A 14,702-nucleotide genomic window follows, 5' to 3' on the forward strand; every position below is an offset into this window, starting at 1 on the left:
TTTCCTAGTTCACAATTTCATATACATCTAGTTCACAAATATCATTGAGTATCAGTTCTGAAAAGCACAGAGAACAAGATCAGTTAGCTTGTAGTCTTCTAAAGGTATTCATTTCTTTAATTTTACAGTTCTTATAACACAGATGCTGAAGTACAGAAACACATAGTTGACTTCTGTAATCAGTATTCCCCCCAAAAAGTGTTTTCTCTTTTTTTTAAGCTTGTAACCCAACAGCAGATGAGATGCATACATAACTCAACATTAGGAAGAGACTGATTCCAAAGCAACATTTTGCAGTCACAGAAAGTTGATATATTTTGAACATAGGATAGTTTTGTTGTGAAGCTTGTTTTATATTTAATTATATTGTTGTAGGATAATGAGAGTGCTTATATAAACAAAAGTAGGTATAAATGTTAATACCAGCGTAATACTAGGATCCTAGTAAGGATCATTATTTATACAATAGCAAGTTTATTAGTATTCTTCCTTTATGAACAAAATAGGTGCTAATTTTAGTGGTGAAAATTTGAACAATCTGAATATACAAAAGTTTAGCAGGAAAATCATTTTATCAATCATCAGTTTTAAAAGATGAATATATAATATGGACAAACCGATCAAGAGTAAACCATCTCTATGGATTGCAGTTCATTTCTTCCCAGGGTATATATCTTTGTAGTCACAGGCTCTGTGCCTTAATATCTGCTAGATGACTTGGATTTCAATTCACAACTTTTTTTATCACTCACACTTTCTACAGATTATGCAGAGTTACTTGTTGGTTTGTTTGTTGCAATTATATCCTGACACAATCTGGTCGTGTACATCCTTTACAGTTGGAAAGTGTTTAGAACATTCACAGTATGTTTTACTGTGTGATTAAAAAAGAAAATTAACACACAGTTGTGCCAATCAGGGCCTGCAGTTGAGTCTGGGTAACTAGAATATGTCATAGAAGCATATCTGTGGCTCGTTCCCTGTGTGCGGCCCATTTATCAACTGTCACTGTATTTTTCTCTACCCATCACTATTGGAATTTTATAGCCTACTCCCATCACTTCCAAGCCTTTCCCTATTCCCTGTTCATGGCCATGTATATACTGGCTTGTGGGTCTCAGCCGAATTACCTAATCAGAAGAAAGTGGGGAAACAAGTTCCAGTGGCATTTCAGCATTAATTATCAGTGCCAGGAGCTCTCCCTCATCTCCAACCCCATTCACATACAATCTATGCAAACTCCATATGGATCTGGCCTATGGGGTACTTAGTTCTGGCCCATGGGGCCAACCTGGAAACAGTGAATGACTGGCCTGTGGGGCCTCTGCCAGCAAAAACAGTGGCAGGAAGCCGTTGCAGCTGAAAACAGAGTTCAGGATCCTGTTTTCTCTGGCAGAGTGCTTGAGGCATCCCCAATACAAGTAACATTGAGCTGGCCACACCCACCCCGGCCATGGCCCCCCTGGTCCCTCAAGGTCAAACACAATCCTGAGGCGGATCTTAATGGAATTGAGTTTGATACCCCTAATCTATGCCATCCCAGCGTACACACATAGCTATGGTTGTTCACACAGTCAGCTAGATGTTTAGACTGGATTTGGCATTTTTATCAACCTCTTGAGTCCTTCCTAAGCACCTGGGATAGGCAGATATTGTTTGCTGGTGTTAAAGGTATGTCGCAAAGTGTTACCTGTTCCAAGTAAGCTGCCTTTCGCAATTGACTGGTGGTGATTTTTGTTAATGCTGATAGTATTCAAGTGGTGCTCCATATGTTTGGGCCTTGTACCCATGGTACCTATTACTATTGGTACTTTCCAGAGCACTTTAGCTTCTTCATTTTCTATGACTTTTGCTATTTTGTGGCCCCACCAGTTCTTGCTTGCAGGCAAATAGTATTTCTTTCAGATCTTCCAATGCACCATTTTTGCTACTTTGTCATGCCATTGTTTGTAGTCATTGCACAATCTTCTTGCAGCAGCTAACTAGATAGTTCATTGTTTCTTCAACTTTTTTGCAATGGCAGGATGTGTTGCTTTGTTCTCAGTTCTGGATGCTTTTGTTCTTAAGATTTAGTCTTATGCACCTAAAATTAGCCCCTTTGTATCATTCTTCCATTTTGATGTTCATTGCCAGTTTTTATGGTCATCCGCTTTACCTGCTTTTTTTTAATCTATAGACCATTTGATACTTTACTTTGCCATGTCTCTCATATTTTCTTCATTTGACGTTTCTTATAGGACAGTTTGGTCTCTCCAGGACTCAATAAGCATTTGTGGTATAGGAGCTTCAGTGTGTCTTCTTCACTGTTCTTCAATATTCATCCAATACCCATTTTTTCTTCTTCAGTTGCCTGGTACACTTGCAATAGTCCACAACCACTTATTTTTTTTCCTTTTTACATAGAGTCTGTCAACATTGCTGCATGGCTCAAGGGCATGATTCACTGTCATTATTTTTCTAGTTTTCGTATCTGATCTTTTAGTTCTTCTTTTCTGGCTTTTCTATCAGATCTAATAGTTTTTCCTTAGTTCCTATCAGACCCTTTAATTCTTCTTAATAGTCCATTATTCCAGCTGTGTATCTAATGACTGAAATTGCCCAAGTGTTAATTGCCTTGACAGTATTGCCTTCACTGAATTTGGATTTTACAATCTTCTTCACTTTTACTTCTAACCTTCTTCTTGACTTCAGTGTGCTTAATGTTGTCAGTTTGAAGAATGCCCAGGTATTTGTAGTAGTCTTCTTCATCCAGACTCTTGATTTTATTTCCATAGGGCATTTTGGAATTCCTTCAGTTTTCACTATTTGTCCCGTGTTGATGGTTAGGGTGGCACCTTTGTCTAGTCCAAACTCCATTGCAGTGTTATTATCATCCATAGTATTTCTTGTTCAAGAAATATTTTATGTAATTTAATAATTTAATAAATAAAATATGTATTAAATTCTTTTCATATAATAAATGAAACAATTGGAAATTTCATGAAGGGATCTGTGAATTGAAGAAATTTGGGCACCCTTGTTTTAGATGGTTTGAAGCAAGAAGACACTGTGACCATAAGCGAAATATATTCACTTTCTGAAACATCCTTTTCCTCTCTTTCTGTTAGCTACTTTCTCTTTCTGATCTTTTCACTCACACATACACACATTTTGTCTTTCTACCACAGGCAACTGGCTAAGTGAAGGAAAAGATATCTGTAACTAAAACATCTGTGCCAAGAAGCTTAAATTTAGCCAAGGGCAGTTCTTACACTGAAATTGCCAATACCTGGCTTTATTCAGAATTGTATTAAACCAAATCAGAAAGAGATTGAAAAGTTCAATCAGAAAAAAAGCAAACTCAACCTATCATATTATTGTTTAATATATAATTGTTTAATCATTTAAATTAGGCTATGACACCTAATAACTGAAATAAACAAGACAAGGGTAAAGTAATCAAAGGTACATTTTTAGAAAACTTGATGTGTGAATTCTTTCTCTATATCCTGTCACTTCTTGAGTTCTTTGTAGCATATCATTGCTAACCATTAATCAAGGAGTGATGTGAAAATGTTTAGAATCAATGAAGTATAGAGAATTTTAATATGCATAGTTGTACTGAAGTTGTCAAGTGCTATTTTAAAATTTTCTCTGCCAGAAAATCTACAATAAGCACTGATTCTCTAGCTCCTTGGAATTAATTGGGTACAGTTTTTACAGGATATTTATTATTCAGGAAAAGTTAGTTTCTTGACAAGAATGTTCATCCTTCTTAATGCACTGAAAAGTTTGCTTAATGAAATTTCTCTGTTGAATATAATTTCTATATAAAATGACAAGAGATATAGCAAGAAAATCATTGGACAATTTTTAACATTGCTTCCTTAGCAATGTATTTATTGATAAACAATTATGCAAGCATGTAAGACTTTTAGATTGTTTGGTTTCTCTGCATACCTATATGCCTATACCTCAGTTGCACAAATTATATATTTGTATGTAACAGAGAGAAAGAAAGAGAAAGGTGTACCATTATTTGATTGTAATCTTATTTAGAATCCAGTGGCAGATGCTGAAATAATCATTGTTAAGTGTCTTCAAAGATAATGGGGCATATGAAATGGGCTACTGTATGCTGACATCACTGGATTAGGTCTTTAATAAATAATGATGGGCAATATTTTGTGTTCACAGATAGTTTGATGTTTCCTCTTAATTCTGCCCATGTGCAAATAAAATGTTCAGACTTTTTTTTTCCTTAAGGGGCACTAATGAAGCATAATCTTTAAGTAAATCTTCAGTAATGAGGTCACTTGAGTGTATTTAGAAAATGCAAATACGAGAGCTTTGATGTGCTGCTTGACACAATCAAATGTTTATAGTTACATAAATGACCTCAACAGAATTTATTTGATTTTATGGGTATTTAAATGAGTCTCCATATAATTAGACTTCTTTGGAAAATGTAGAATATATTTGAATGTGGAATGTGTCCCCTTGAGTCTACTGTATATCCAAGTGGGGATTAAATTACTGCTTTATTAAAGGGAAAGAAGAATACGGTAAGTGAAATAAAGCTTGATCATTTTTGCCCGTATGTTCTTATATAATATGTTCAGGCAAATTCCAAGAATGAAAGATAAAAAAGTATGTTCTAGATCAGAATGGAAAGTGATGCATTGGACAATGAAAAAGCTATAACAAGAAAATTCTGGAAAAGGAAAATTAAACTAAAAATATTTCCCCATCATAGCTGAATTTTTTTTTTTTGCATTATTTTTAGGCAATAAAATTAATGCATAGCACACAAAGCTAAATTGGTGATAATAAGTGACAGCTTCTTTGTTTAAAAGCCTTTTTTCTCCAAAAGGTATAGAAAAGTACTGCCATTTTTGCAGCTTTTCTTTTTATCTTATGCTCACCCCTCTGACTTTAACTCCATTAGGAATGCAAAAGAACCAGTCAAAGATTTCTATTCAAGCACAATGGCACAACTCAACAATACCTGAACTATTATAATATAGACAGGCATTTAATTCATTGGCTCCAGACACACAGGGAGAGAGAGAGAGAGAGAGAAATCCAGATTTTTTCTTTAGGCATCTTCTTTAGGTATCCCAATTTTCTTCTGATAATACTGAAAAATATAATTTATTGAGAACAGAAATCAAATCCATGCAGCTAAAGAAACCAAACAGTGGTTATTTTGTACTTGCCTTTAATATCCCAACAATAACTGCCACAATTAGCATTACAAACAAATATTTCCAATTCCTGGGTGGTTTTTTTAATCAGATGTCTTTGTATAATGTTGTCTTATCTCTTTGGTTCCTTATGTCATGAAAAATATGGAATGCAATCAGGCGTCATCTTCTATTTAAACTATTGTCAATCAGAGATACATTTATGAGTCAACACTGGTGAATTTAGCCAGCAACATAAGCAACATTTCAGTATTAACATATAAATCTCAGAAACCTTTATTTCTGTTCTGAATGCATAGCTAGATTGATAAATATATATATGCTTATTTAGTTACAGTGTATGTAATTGCACTCTGTTTGTGTGTATCTGCCTGTCTCTTGATAGTCACAGACTGTGTATGACAGATGAAATTCAACATTTGCCATAAATTAGATGTTATGACATATATATTTCAACAGTGGACAGAATATGTTAGTGTGTAATTAGATCATAAGAATATGAAGTTTTCAAAGTTTCTGTTGAATACCTTTCAAAAATGCCTTTTTTCTAGCTAGAATAAAGCTAGCCAAATATGAGAGCTGGAATAATATTACACTGCATTAAAAAAGAAAAAGAAAAAAAAAAGAAAATCATTATTTAGTAAGTCCACATTCAAAACTCACAAAACTGATGTGGCAATATATACTGTATGTGTGTAATTCATTTTATTTTTTTATTTCATTTTTATTTTTATTTTATTTCGAATTTATATACCACACCTTCTCTCGAGGGACTCAGGGATGTGTACAGCCAGATAAAAACATACAATACAAACATTAAAAAACAATTAAAAGGATATATATTAATTTGGCCCCAATTTAAGATAACAAACCAATTAAAAAATTAAAAATGTGTTAAAAATATGTTAAGCCATTTTGCTGATTGATTATAAATAGAATGATGTTCTAAATTAATAGCCCTCCCAAAAGACATATCATCCATTTGGGAGAAACATATCATTTAAATTATGTATCACGGGGAAATGCAGATTTTCTAGCTTAGTTATCAGCAGCATAACATTATTTGTTATGAAATATTATAATGACAGTACTTGCATTGTGTGCCAATTATGAACCTATCCATAACATTCTTCAGCTTTATGGAACTCTTCCAACATCAGAAATCTGATCTTGTACATGTACAGTATTACCTCATGCTCATTCACTCTTTCTCAAAGGTCAGAGTGGATTTGTACAGAAATCTTAGTTAGAGCTTCTTGAAATCTTGTGATGCAATGTTTTAACCCAAATGTGCTTAAAGAACATGAGGTAAGGTGAGATCTCTCTCAAACTGAGCTTAATTCCTGGTGACATGTCCAAGATTTCTTGGCAACCATATGGAAATAGTTGCCCTTCATGACTGAGTTGTTTTTCCAAATACCCAATCTAATCTGGTGCCATGGGATTTTATGGTAGTCTCACAACCAGGGAGTAACTACATGGAAATATTAGTTTTTTTCAAAATCTGCCAATATTAGCAGGATACTGATACCTGCTATTTATAGAAGGAGGGCGGGAGGGAGGGAGGGAGGGAGGGAGGGAGGAAGGAAGGAAGGAAGGAAGGAAGGAAGGAAGGAAGGAAGGAAGGAAGGAAATCTCTATTATAGCCAAAGCCAGATATCTGACCTTTGGCTATAATAGATATTCATTCATTAATAGCAAATATTTTTCTGTTTGCAAAATGTTCATATTTGGGGGGGAAAGGATACTTTTATGCCCAGAAGATAATATTTAAACATGTTCTATTACAAACTAGGTTTTTTTAATTCTTTTCTGATTTAAAACAATCATGAGTTCTAAAAAAGTTGATTTATGACTATGGCTTATTTAGTTGGCTTATTGACCAGAATTTGTGTTCTGTGTTTGATCGTGGTATGCAATTTATTTTGGAGATAATTGGTGAGTTTCCTAGTTATGTCTCAAAAGGAGTAAAGAAAACATAATCTTAAAATATTGTTCTTGGTATCCTTTATATTTTCCTATGCTATTTGTAGCTTTGCAAACATGGGAAGAGTATACATTGTTCATTCTAAATTTTCTCTGAGTATGATTCCTTCTGAACATATTTCATCATAGGCCTAATGAGGACTTGGAATTTTTAATAATTCTATCATTAAATTGCATTTTTATCTAGTGAAGACAGATGAAATCCATTTAGCTCTCTGGATTTTATTAATCTTGTAAAACAAGGTCCTACATATTAGTAGAATACTCAGCTGGGTCAGGTATGGCTGTTTAGAGCTAGCTGCTTGTCAGTGAATTCTGTTTAATATTGTCTTAATCACAGATGCAGTCAAGGGACCACTCATTCATATTTTTATGGAGGGCTTAATAGTATCTGCCACAAAATTATGTTGGCTGAGCTCCATAGGGCTGGGTAATTCATGATGCTTGTTTTTCTATCCCTCACTGCAATTTTTTTGAAGACATCCATTTCCAAAACTATATCATTCTGACCACATCATTTTCAGTTTAGACTTGGATTTTTCCTTCTCCCATTTCCTTTAACTTTATAAAATATTAAATAAAATGTGAAACTTTTCTATGTCTTGCTTTTCTGAATCTGCATATGTAATAATGGCCTCTTTGCTTGCTCAGAATAGAATTGAATACTATTGCTAATGATACATTCCCTACAGAAAGTATTTATCTCATGGCCAATAATCAAATTGATTATATTATAGGGCTAAAGAAAAGAATGGAAACATATTCTAGGAGGAAAACATTAATCAGAAAGCATAAAAAGCAATACATTAATTTTTTTAAAAAAATTTGATTTATATGCCGCCCTTCTCCGGAGACTCAGGGCGGCTTACAGTGCGTTAAGCAATAGCCTTCATACTTTTGTATATTTTATACAAAGTCAGCTTATTGCCCCCACAAACTGGGTCCTCATTTCACCTACCTTAGAAAGGATGGAAGGCTGAGTCAACCTTGAGCCTGGCTCAAGGTTGGCAAGCCTATGTCATTGGTTGTATTTTATGCCAGCCTAAATAATACATGTATATTTTGATGTAACACAAACACACACACATTTTCTCCTGAAATATGTATGTTCATAAGTATTTTCAAGTATATACTCTCAGCTGTGTTTATATGTATGGTTGGTCTTGAAAACGACTAAAAAAAATGAAAAAAGGTTATATAAGAAATAATACCATATACCGGTAATAGTCCAGAAAGTACAAACTAGACTGATAAGGTTTTTTTTAAAAAAATGCAAACTAAAAAAAATATTTTTACATTCACTAATATTGTTCAGAAGAGATCCAAGATTTGGAAGCCTCTTAGACCACAGCAAAAGTTACAGGATAAAAATTTGTAACTATCTATACTGCTAAATTGGGGGGAAACTGCTATCCTGCTTTAGTTGCATAGTCTGAACAAAGGATAGGAACCAAACACTTAATCAATAACAGGGAAATTGGTGGCATCTATTATCCTGATTGTTTCTGAAGGTGCTATTGGTGCCAAGTAATTTAAATCTCTTCTTAAAACTCCTGGATACTACTATACTGTTTAGTTGTAAAGATTGCTGGATAACCCAATTAACTATCAAGCTCAGAAATGGGAAAGAAGAATTTCTAATACTTGTGTCACCTTTTTAAAAAAATAACAACTCTTACTGCAGGCATCCTAGATTGCTAATTAGGCTCCTTTTACTAAGATCAAAACAAAAACTCCAGTTTTATATTATTATGGTATTTGGAGAAGCCACGAAGGATAAACTTTTTTTTTCAAAAATATTAAATAGATAAAAACTTCATGACAGTCTATCTGCATTTAAAAAATTAATATGTTAAATCTATGAATGGGTATTTGGAAGAAAATGCAGGCTATGGTGTGGCACATAGAATTAGAATATTGTTTCTCATATAAAAGAATATATGTAGCTCAGGGTTAAACTGCAGAGTCCCTGGTTTTCGATCTCAAAGCACATCTCACAATATATGAACAAAATCAACCATTGTTTCAACTTGGAAATTGTGAGCATCCTGGACCAAGCTAAAATCAAACATGCTAGGAAATTCCTGGAAACTTGGTATTCAAAAAAATCAGTCATCAATAGACACAGAGATAAATTACATTTGCCAGCCATTCAAAAGCGACAATAAAAAAGCTAAGAAGGAAAGCAAACGACCAGAATATACCGTTTCCAGCAACCAACACTCATATAAACAGGGATTATCCCCAGACAAACAATCAAACAGAAAACAATACCCTAATTAAGGAGAAAACCACATTCCACCAATAGTGGTAGGGCAAACTATTGCATATAAACACAGAGCAAACCCCACACTGATTATATTACTTAGTTGGGTAATGAAGCAAGGAAGCAACGGCTCAGAAATTACCAAGGATTCCAAAATATGTTTACTGCCCTTTTTGAAGCACAACAGAAGTTTTATCCATTTTGAGAACAGTCTAGTTAAAATAGTAAACAATCAGGAATTGTTGATTTTATATACCCCTGGAGGTATAAACATTTCTGTAGAGGCTACTTTGAGGACTAAAGCAGAAATCAGCTTCTTATACCTCATAACAGTTAGCCACTGTGATAAGATTCTTGAATCAATAAACATGATATCGGCTCAGTATATGAGCAACTGTAAATAGAGGAAAGATATGGTGACCAGATTTTGTTCTGAGATGCATGTGCTTAACATTGTGCTATTACTTACTTACTTACTTACTTACTTACTTACTTACTTACTTACTTACTTACTTACTTACTTACTTACTTATTATGCAGCCATTATGCTGTCTATAAAGTGACTCTGGGCAGCTATTAGGTTTTTTAAAAATACAGAATAACAAAGTTGGAAGGGAACTTGGAACTTCTAGTTCAACCCCTCCTCAAGCAGGAGACTTTATACCATTCCGGACAAATGGCTGTCTATTCTTACAAATCCTCTTAACAATTTTTATAATTAACCCAATGTGGTGAACATACCTAATAGTCCTTCCTCCTCCTATTTTCTCCACAACAACAACAACCCTGTGAGGTGAAAGAGAGTAAGTCAGCCAAGATAGCCAGTCTTCATTCATGCCTAAAGTGGAACTAGAAATCACTGAATACTGGTTTCTAGCCTGGTGGCTTAACCAAAAGACCAAACCAGTCAAATGTCAGAATATGAGCTGTGTCTCAAGATCCTCTCTCCCAGGCAATCTTATCTAATTCTGAACTGTTATACTGTTTTTATAATCTAAACGCCTTTTATTTACCCAGCTTTTAAAGGGAATTGTTTAAAATCTGCTCCATGATTCAAGTGCTGTTTATTCTTCCTTTAATATGACAATGTTTAGAAGTAATACTTACTGTGTGTTTTACCCCTTAACCCCTTTCAATTGCACATCAGAAAAGAATATTTTTAAATATATAAAATAAAAAGCCTTCTTCCTTTAAAATGCAGATATATTTGCTTCTATTTTCCTTTGAGCAAGCTTTATTTTTTTTATTTTTTTTTTATTTAAAACTGCCTTTGAGGGAAGTAGCAAGCTTCTACATTCCTGTAACTCTGATTGCTCAATTTGATTATATTTTTCTTTTGCTAAGTTGGTGCCTAAAATTACTAAGTAGTTTATTGTGACATTTAATACTGTTTTATGATTGTGAACCTATTAGGGAAGTCTTTTATATCCTTAAAAGCAAGTCTCTTGAATGAACAAATGAGAACATCCTCCTATTTTAAAAGTTTAATCTTTTTTCTTTGTTTTATGTACCTCTGAGTAACAGGAAAAGTTGTGAACTGCTGACAAATCACAGAATATGTGTTTTCTGTCTGAAAGGCAGAATTTGACTTCTAGAATTTGTATGCATTCTTATTGTTTCAGTGGGTTCCTGAATTGTGGTTTTTTCAAATGTTAATGCTCGGACACTCTTTTGTTATTTGCTAATAATTTATCTCCTAATCCAGAGTCCCCAAAATGGTCAACACTGATCCCCAATGGTTAATAGGTCTATCTATTTTTGTTGTTTTATTCATTAAACATGAAACTCTCTCAACTGAACATTTAAAAATGTATCACAAATAACATTGACTTATTTTGATTTATCTCTTTTATTCATTAAACATGAAACTCAGTCAACTAAATATTTAAAAATGTATCACAAATATTATTTACTGGCGCTGATGGTTGATACGGGTGGCTGCCAGCATCCTAGGTATTGGCCAAGTATCTACTTAAGATGTACGATGTTCCAAGTAGCGCAGTTTTTTGCAGTTCCGCTGGTGTTATTGCTGCAATTTATTGATGTATATTATTATTATTATTATTATTATTATTATTATTATTATTATTATTATTTAATCTTTAGTGAGATTCACAGCCTTTGAGGCTGGTTAATAGCTCAGCAGCTCGAGTCCTAACCAAGGACCTAGGAACTGTTAAGGTATCATCGGAGGATGTAAGCTGTTCCGAGTAAGGTGGTTTTTTGTAGAGTCAAAATGTTCAAGTCCAGCAAATTTAGAATTTCTAAATAGCGGGGTAGCCCTTTGGGTATTGCTCCAAGGGCTCCAATTACAATCGGGACAACACACGATTTCTTTTTCCACAGTCGCTCAACTTCAATTTGCAAGTCCCGATACTTTGTGATTTTTTCTTGCTGCTTATCTTAAATCCGTGCATCACCAGGTATTGCAATGTCAATAAACCATACTTTTTTCTTTTCAACTATTGTTATGTCAGGTGTGTTGTGGACCAAGTGCCTGTCAGTCTGAATCCTAAAGTCCCACAAGATCTTGAGTTTCTCATTCTCTAAAACTTTCTCAACCTGATGTTCCCAGTGGTTTTTTGAACTTCTGGCACAATTTCCAGTGAATGATCTTAGCAACACGGTCATGGCGTTGTAGGTAGTCAGTTTGTGAAATTTTGCTGCACCCACTGATCAGGTGGTCGATTGTCTCATCTTTCTCATTGCAGAGGCAGCATTTGCTGTTGGTGGTAACATGTTGAATTTTTGCCTTCATGCAGTTTGTGGCTAGGGCTTGTTCTTGAGCTGCCAAAATAAAGCTTTCTGTTTCTTTTTTCAGTACTCCTGATCTTAACCAGTTCCAAGTTAGTTTCTGGTCAGCTTTGCCTTCAATACTTTTCAAGTATTGGCCATGCAGAGCTTTGTGTTTCCAATTTTCAGCTCGCTGCTCAATTACTTCTTTCTTATATTCTGCTTTTGTTTTAGTTGTCTTTAAAAAGCCTCCTTTATTTACTTCCTTAATCATTGGTTCTTCACTTTTCTGGATGTAATCATTCAAGCTGCATTTTTCTTCTTCCACAGTCTGCTTTACTTATAGGAGTCCTCAACCACCCTCTGCTCTTGGTAAATATAATCGGTCAACATCACTTTTAGGGTGCAAGGCATGATTCATTGTCATAAGCTTCCTTGTTTTTCTGTCCAAATTGTCTAACTCCATCTGGGTCCAGTCAATTATTCCTGCAGAGTATCTAATCACAGGTATAGCCCAGGTATTTATGGCTTTTATGATGTTTCCTCCACTCAATTTGGACATTAATATCTTACGAATTCACCGAATGTACTTGGCTGAAGTTAATTCCTTGACTTTATTATGCATTAAGTCAGAGGCTTCTAAAATCCCCAAGTACTTGTAGCCTTCTTCTGATTTTACTGCCTTTATCATTTCTTCATTCTCTAGTTCTATTCCATCCTCTTTTATGATCTTGCCTGCTTTGGTTGCTATTGTTGCACATTTGTCAATTCCAAACTGCATACCAATGTCTTGGCTGAATTCTTTTGTGTTTTCAATTAATAAATTCAGTTCAGCTTTTGTTTTACCAAACAGCTTCAAATCATCCATGTACATCAAGTGCGAGATTTTCAGTCCTTTCTTTGCAAGTTCGTATCCACAGTTCATCTTCTTCAAAATGATTGTCAGTGGTAGCATTGAGAGTATAAAAAGTAGGGGTGAAAGGGAATCGCCCTGGAAAATGCCTCGTTTAATTTCAACTTCACCCAGTTCTTCTTCATTAGCCATAAGTTATTATTATTATTATTATTATTATTATTATTATTATTATTATTATTATTATTATTATTATTATTCACAGTGCTATAGTTAAAGCAGTATTTATTAAATTATTTTCATATAAATATTTGGGGGCCAATGAACAATCTGAAACATGAAGGGATTGATGAGTTGAAGAGTTTGGTGACCCCTGTACCTGCTTAGACTTCCATGCTGAGAAAGACCTATTAAGGCCAAGCCAAATATGACATCAGCAGATACTTGATAGGTTTCCTGACATTTTTTAAAAAAATACAATATCTGGTGTGGAGAGGGATAAAGATTACATTCAAGGCTGAAGCTTTGTAGGGACAATTTTTTAAATTCCTTTCCATCAGCAGTTTTTCAGTTGCACTACAGAAGATGGCATATATAGAAGGAGGGGGGAGGAGGATGAAAATGATGTTGATACTTGCAGTTTTCTGCATATTTTTGCCATTTTATGCAACATAAAGTGAATAGTTTGTTTTCAATGTGCATCTTTGCATAAAACATGAATCTGGATTAATTTTTTCCCAATTTGGAAACAAGCTCACTTCACTAATCCCACTGAGTAAAAGTCAGAGAACAAGAGCTATTCTAAGGACAGGTTAAAATGTTTCTTATTTGGAAGAAAACCACATTGCAAATTCTGCTTGCCAAAGATTTGCAAGAGTGCATGTTTGTGTGCAGAGGCACAACCAAATTGTTTTAGCTGTACCAAACCTAATTATTTGTTTACAGAACTATGTATGACAATATTAGGGTCACCACCTAAAAATGCCCATTTTATTCAGGTAACAGCAAGGTTTATGCATATGGTGCCTTAGACTGTTCAATGAAAAGTTAACATCAAGCTTATTGATCCTCATGTGGTATTTGCTGCTTGTAATAGAGGAAATAAAGGGAACCAAATTCTTTCTTGCAAATGCATTTAAGAAGAGATAGATAGAAAAAGAAACGGGTTTATTTTTCACCACGTAGTTCATCACAACATAGTCATACTGTAATCTTGCATACTATTCTTTTATATTTGCATATCCATGGAAACTTTTCTGTACCTAAGTTTTATAAACTTCCCAATTAAATGTATCTTCTCATCTTGGAATTTTCCTGGTCATATAAAAGTGAAAGATAGAGTCCTTGAATTCATAAAGTTTGTGAGTTGGGTGATGGATTCTAAAGAGCAAAAAATTGCCTATATTATATTATCTGTCCATCTAATTGAATTTTGCCTCTTAAGGCAAAGTTTAAGAAAGAAACTAGTTCCTTGGGGAATGGACTAAAGATCATTTGGAAGAAAACAATTTTTTGTTATTGTTTTAAAATGTTACAGGGTTTTTCTTGATCCTTATTTTATGCTTCCTAGACACAGAGAATCAAAATGTGGTTATTCTTTGGACTGCAGACTTTGCTGGATATATGCAGTGCCATTCACAGAACAAAAAATTTATATTGCAAAAATTAACATACTGGG

General features: G+C 34.2%; 1 protein-coding gene across 3 annotated transcripts in view; it reads left to right on the forward strand.

Moving 5' to 3' along the window:
* SGCZ (sarcoglycan zeta) overlaps window positions 1–14,702 on the forward strand; it is a 222,232-nt gene that overhangs the window by 81,488 nt on the left and 126,042 nt on the right. The gene's annotated exons all lie outside the window — the stretch shown is intronic.

This window comes from Pituophis catenifer, unplaced genomic scaffold (genome assembly GCF_029215685.1).
Source record: "Pituophis catenifer annectens isolate HBS135680 unplaced genomic scaffold, rPitCat1.0.hap2 SCAF_8, whole genome shotgun sequence".
NCBI classification, from domain to species: Eukaryota; Metazoa; Chordata; class Lepidosauria; order Squamata; family Colubridae; genus Pituophis; species Pituophis catenifer.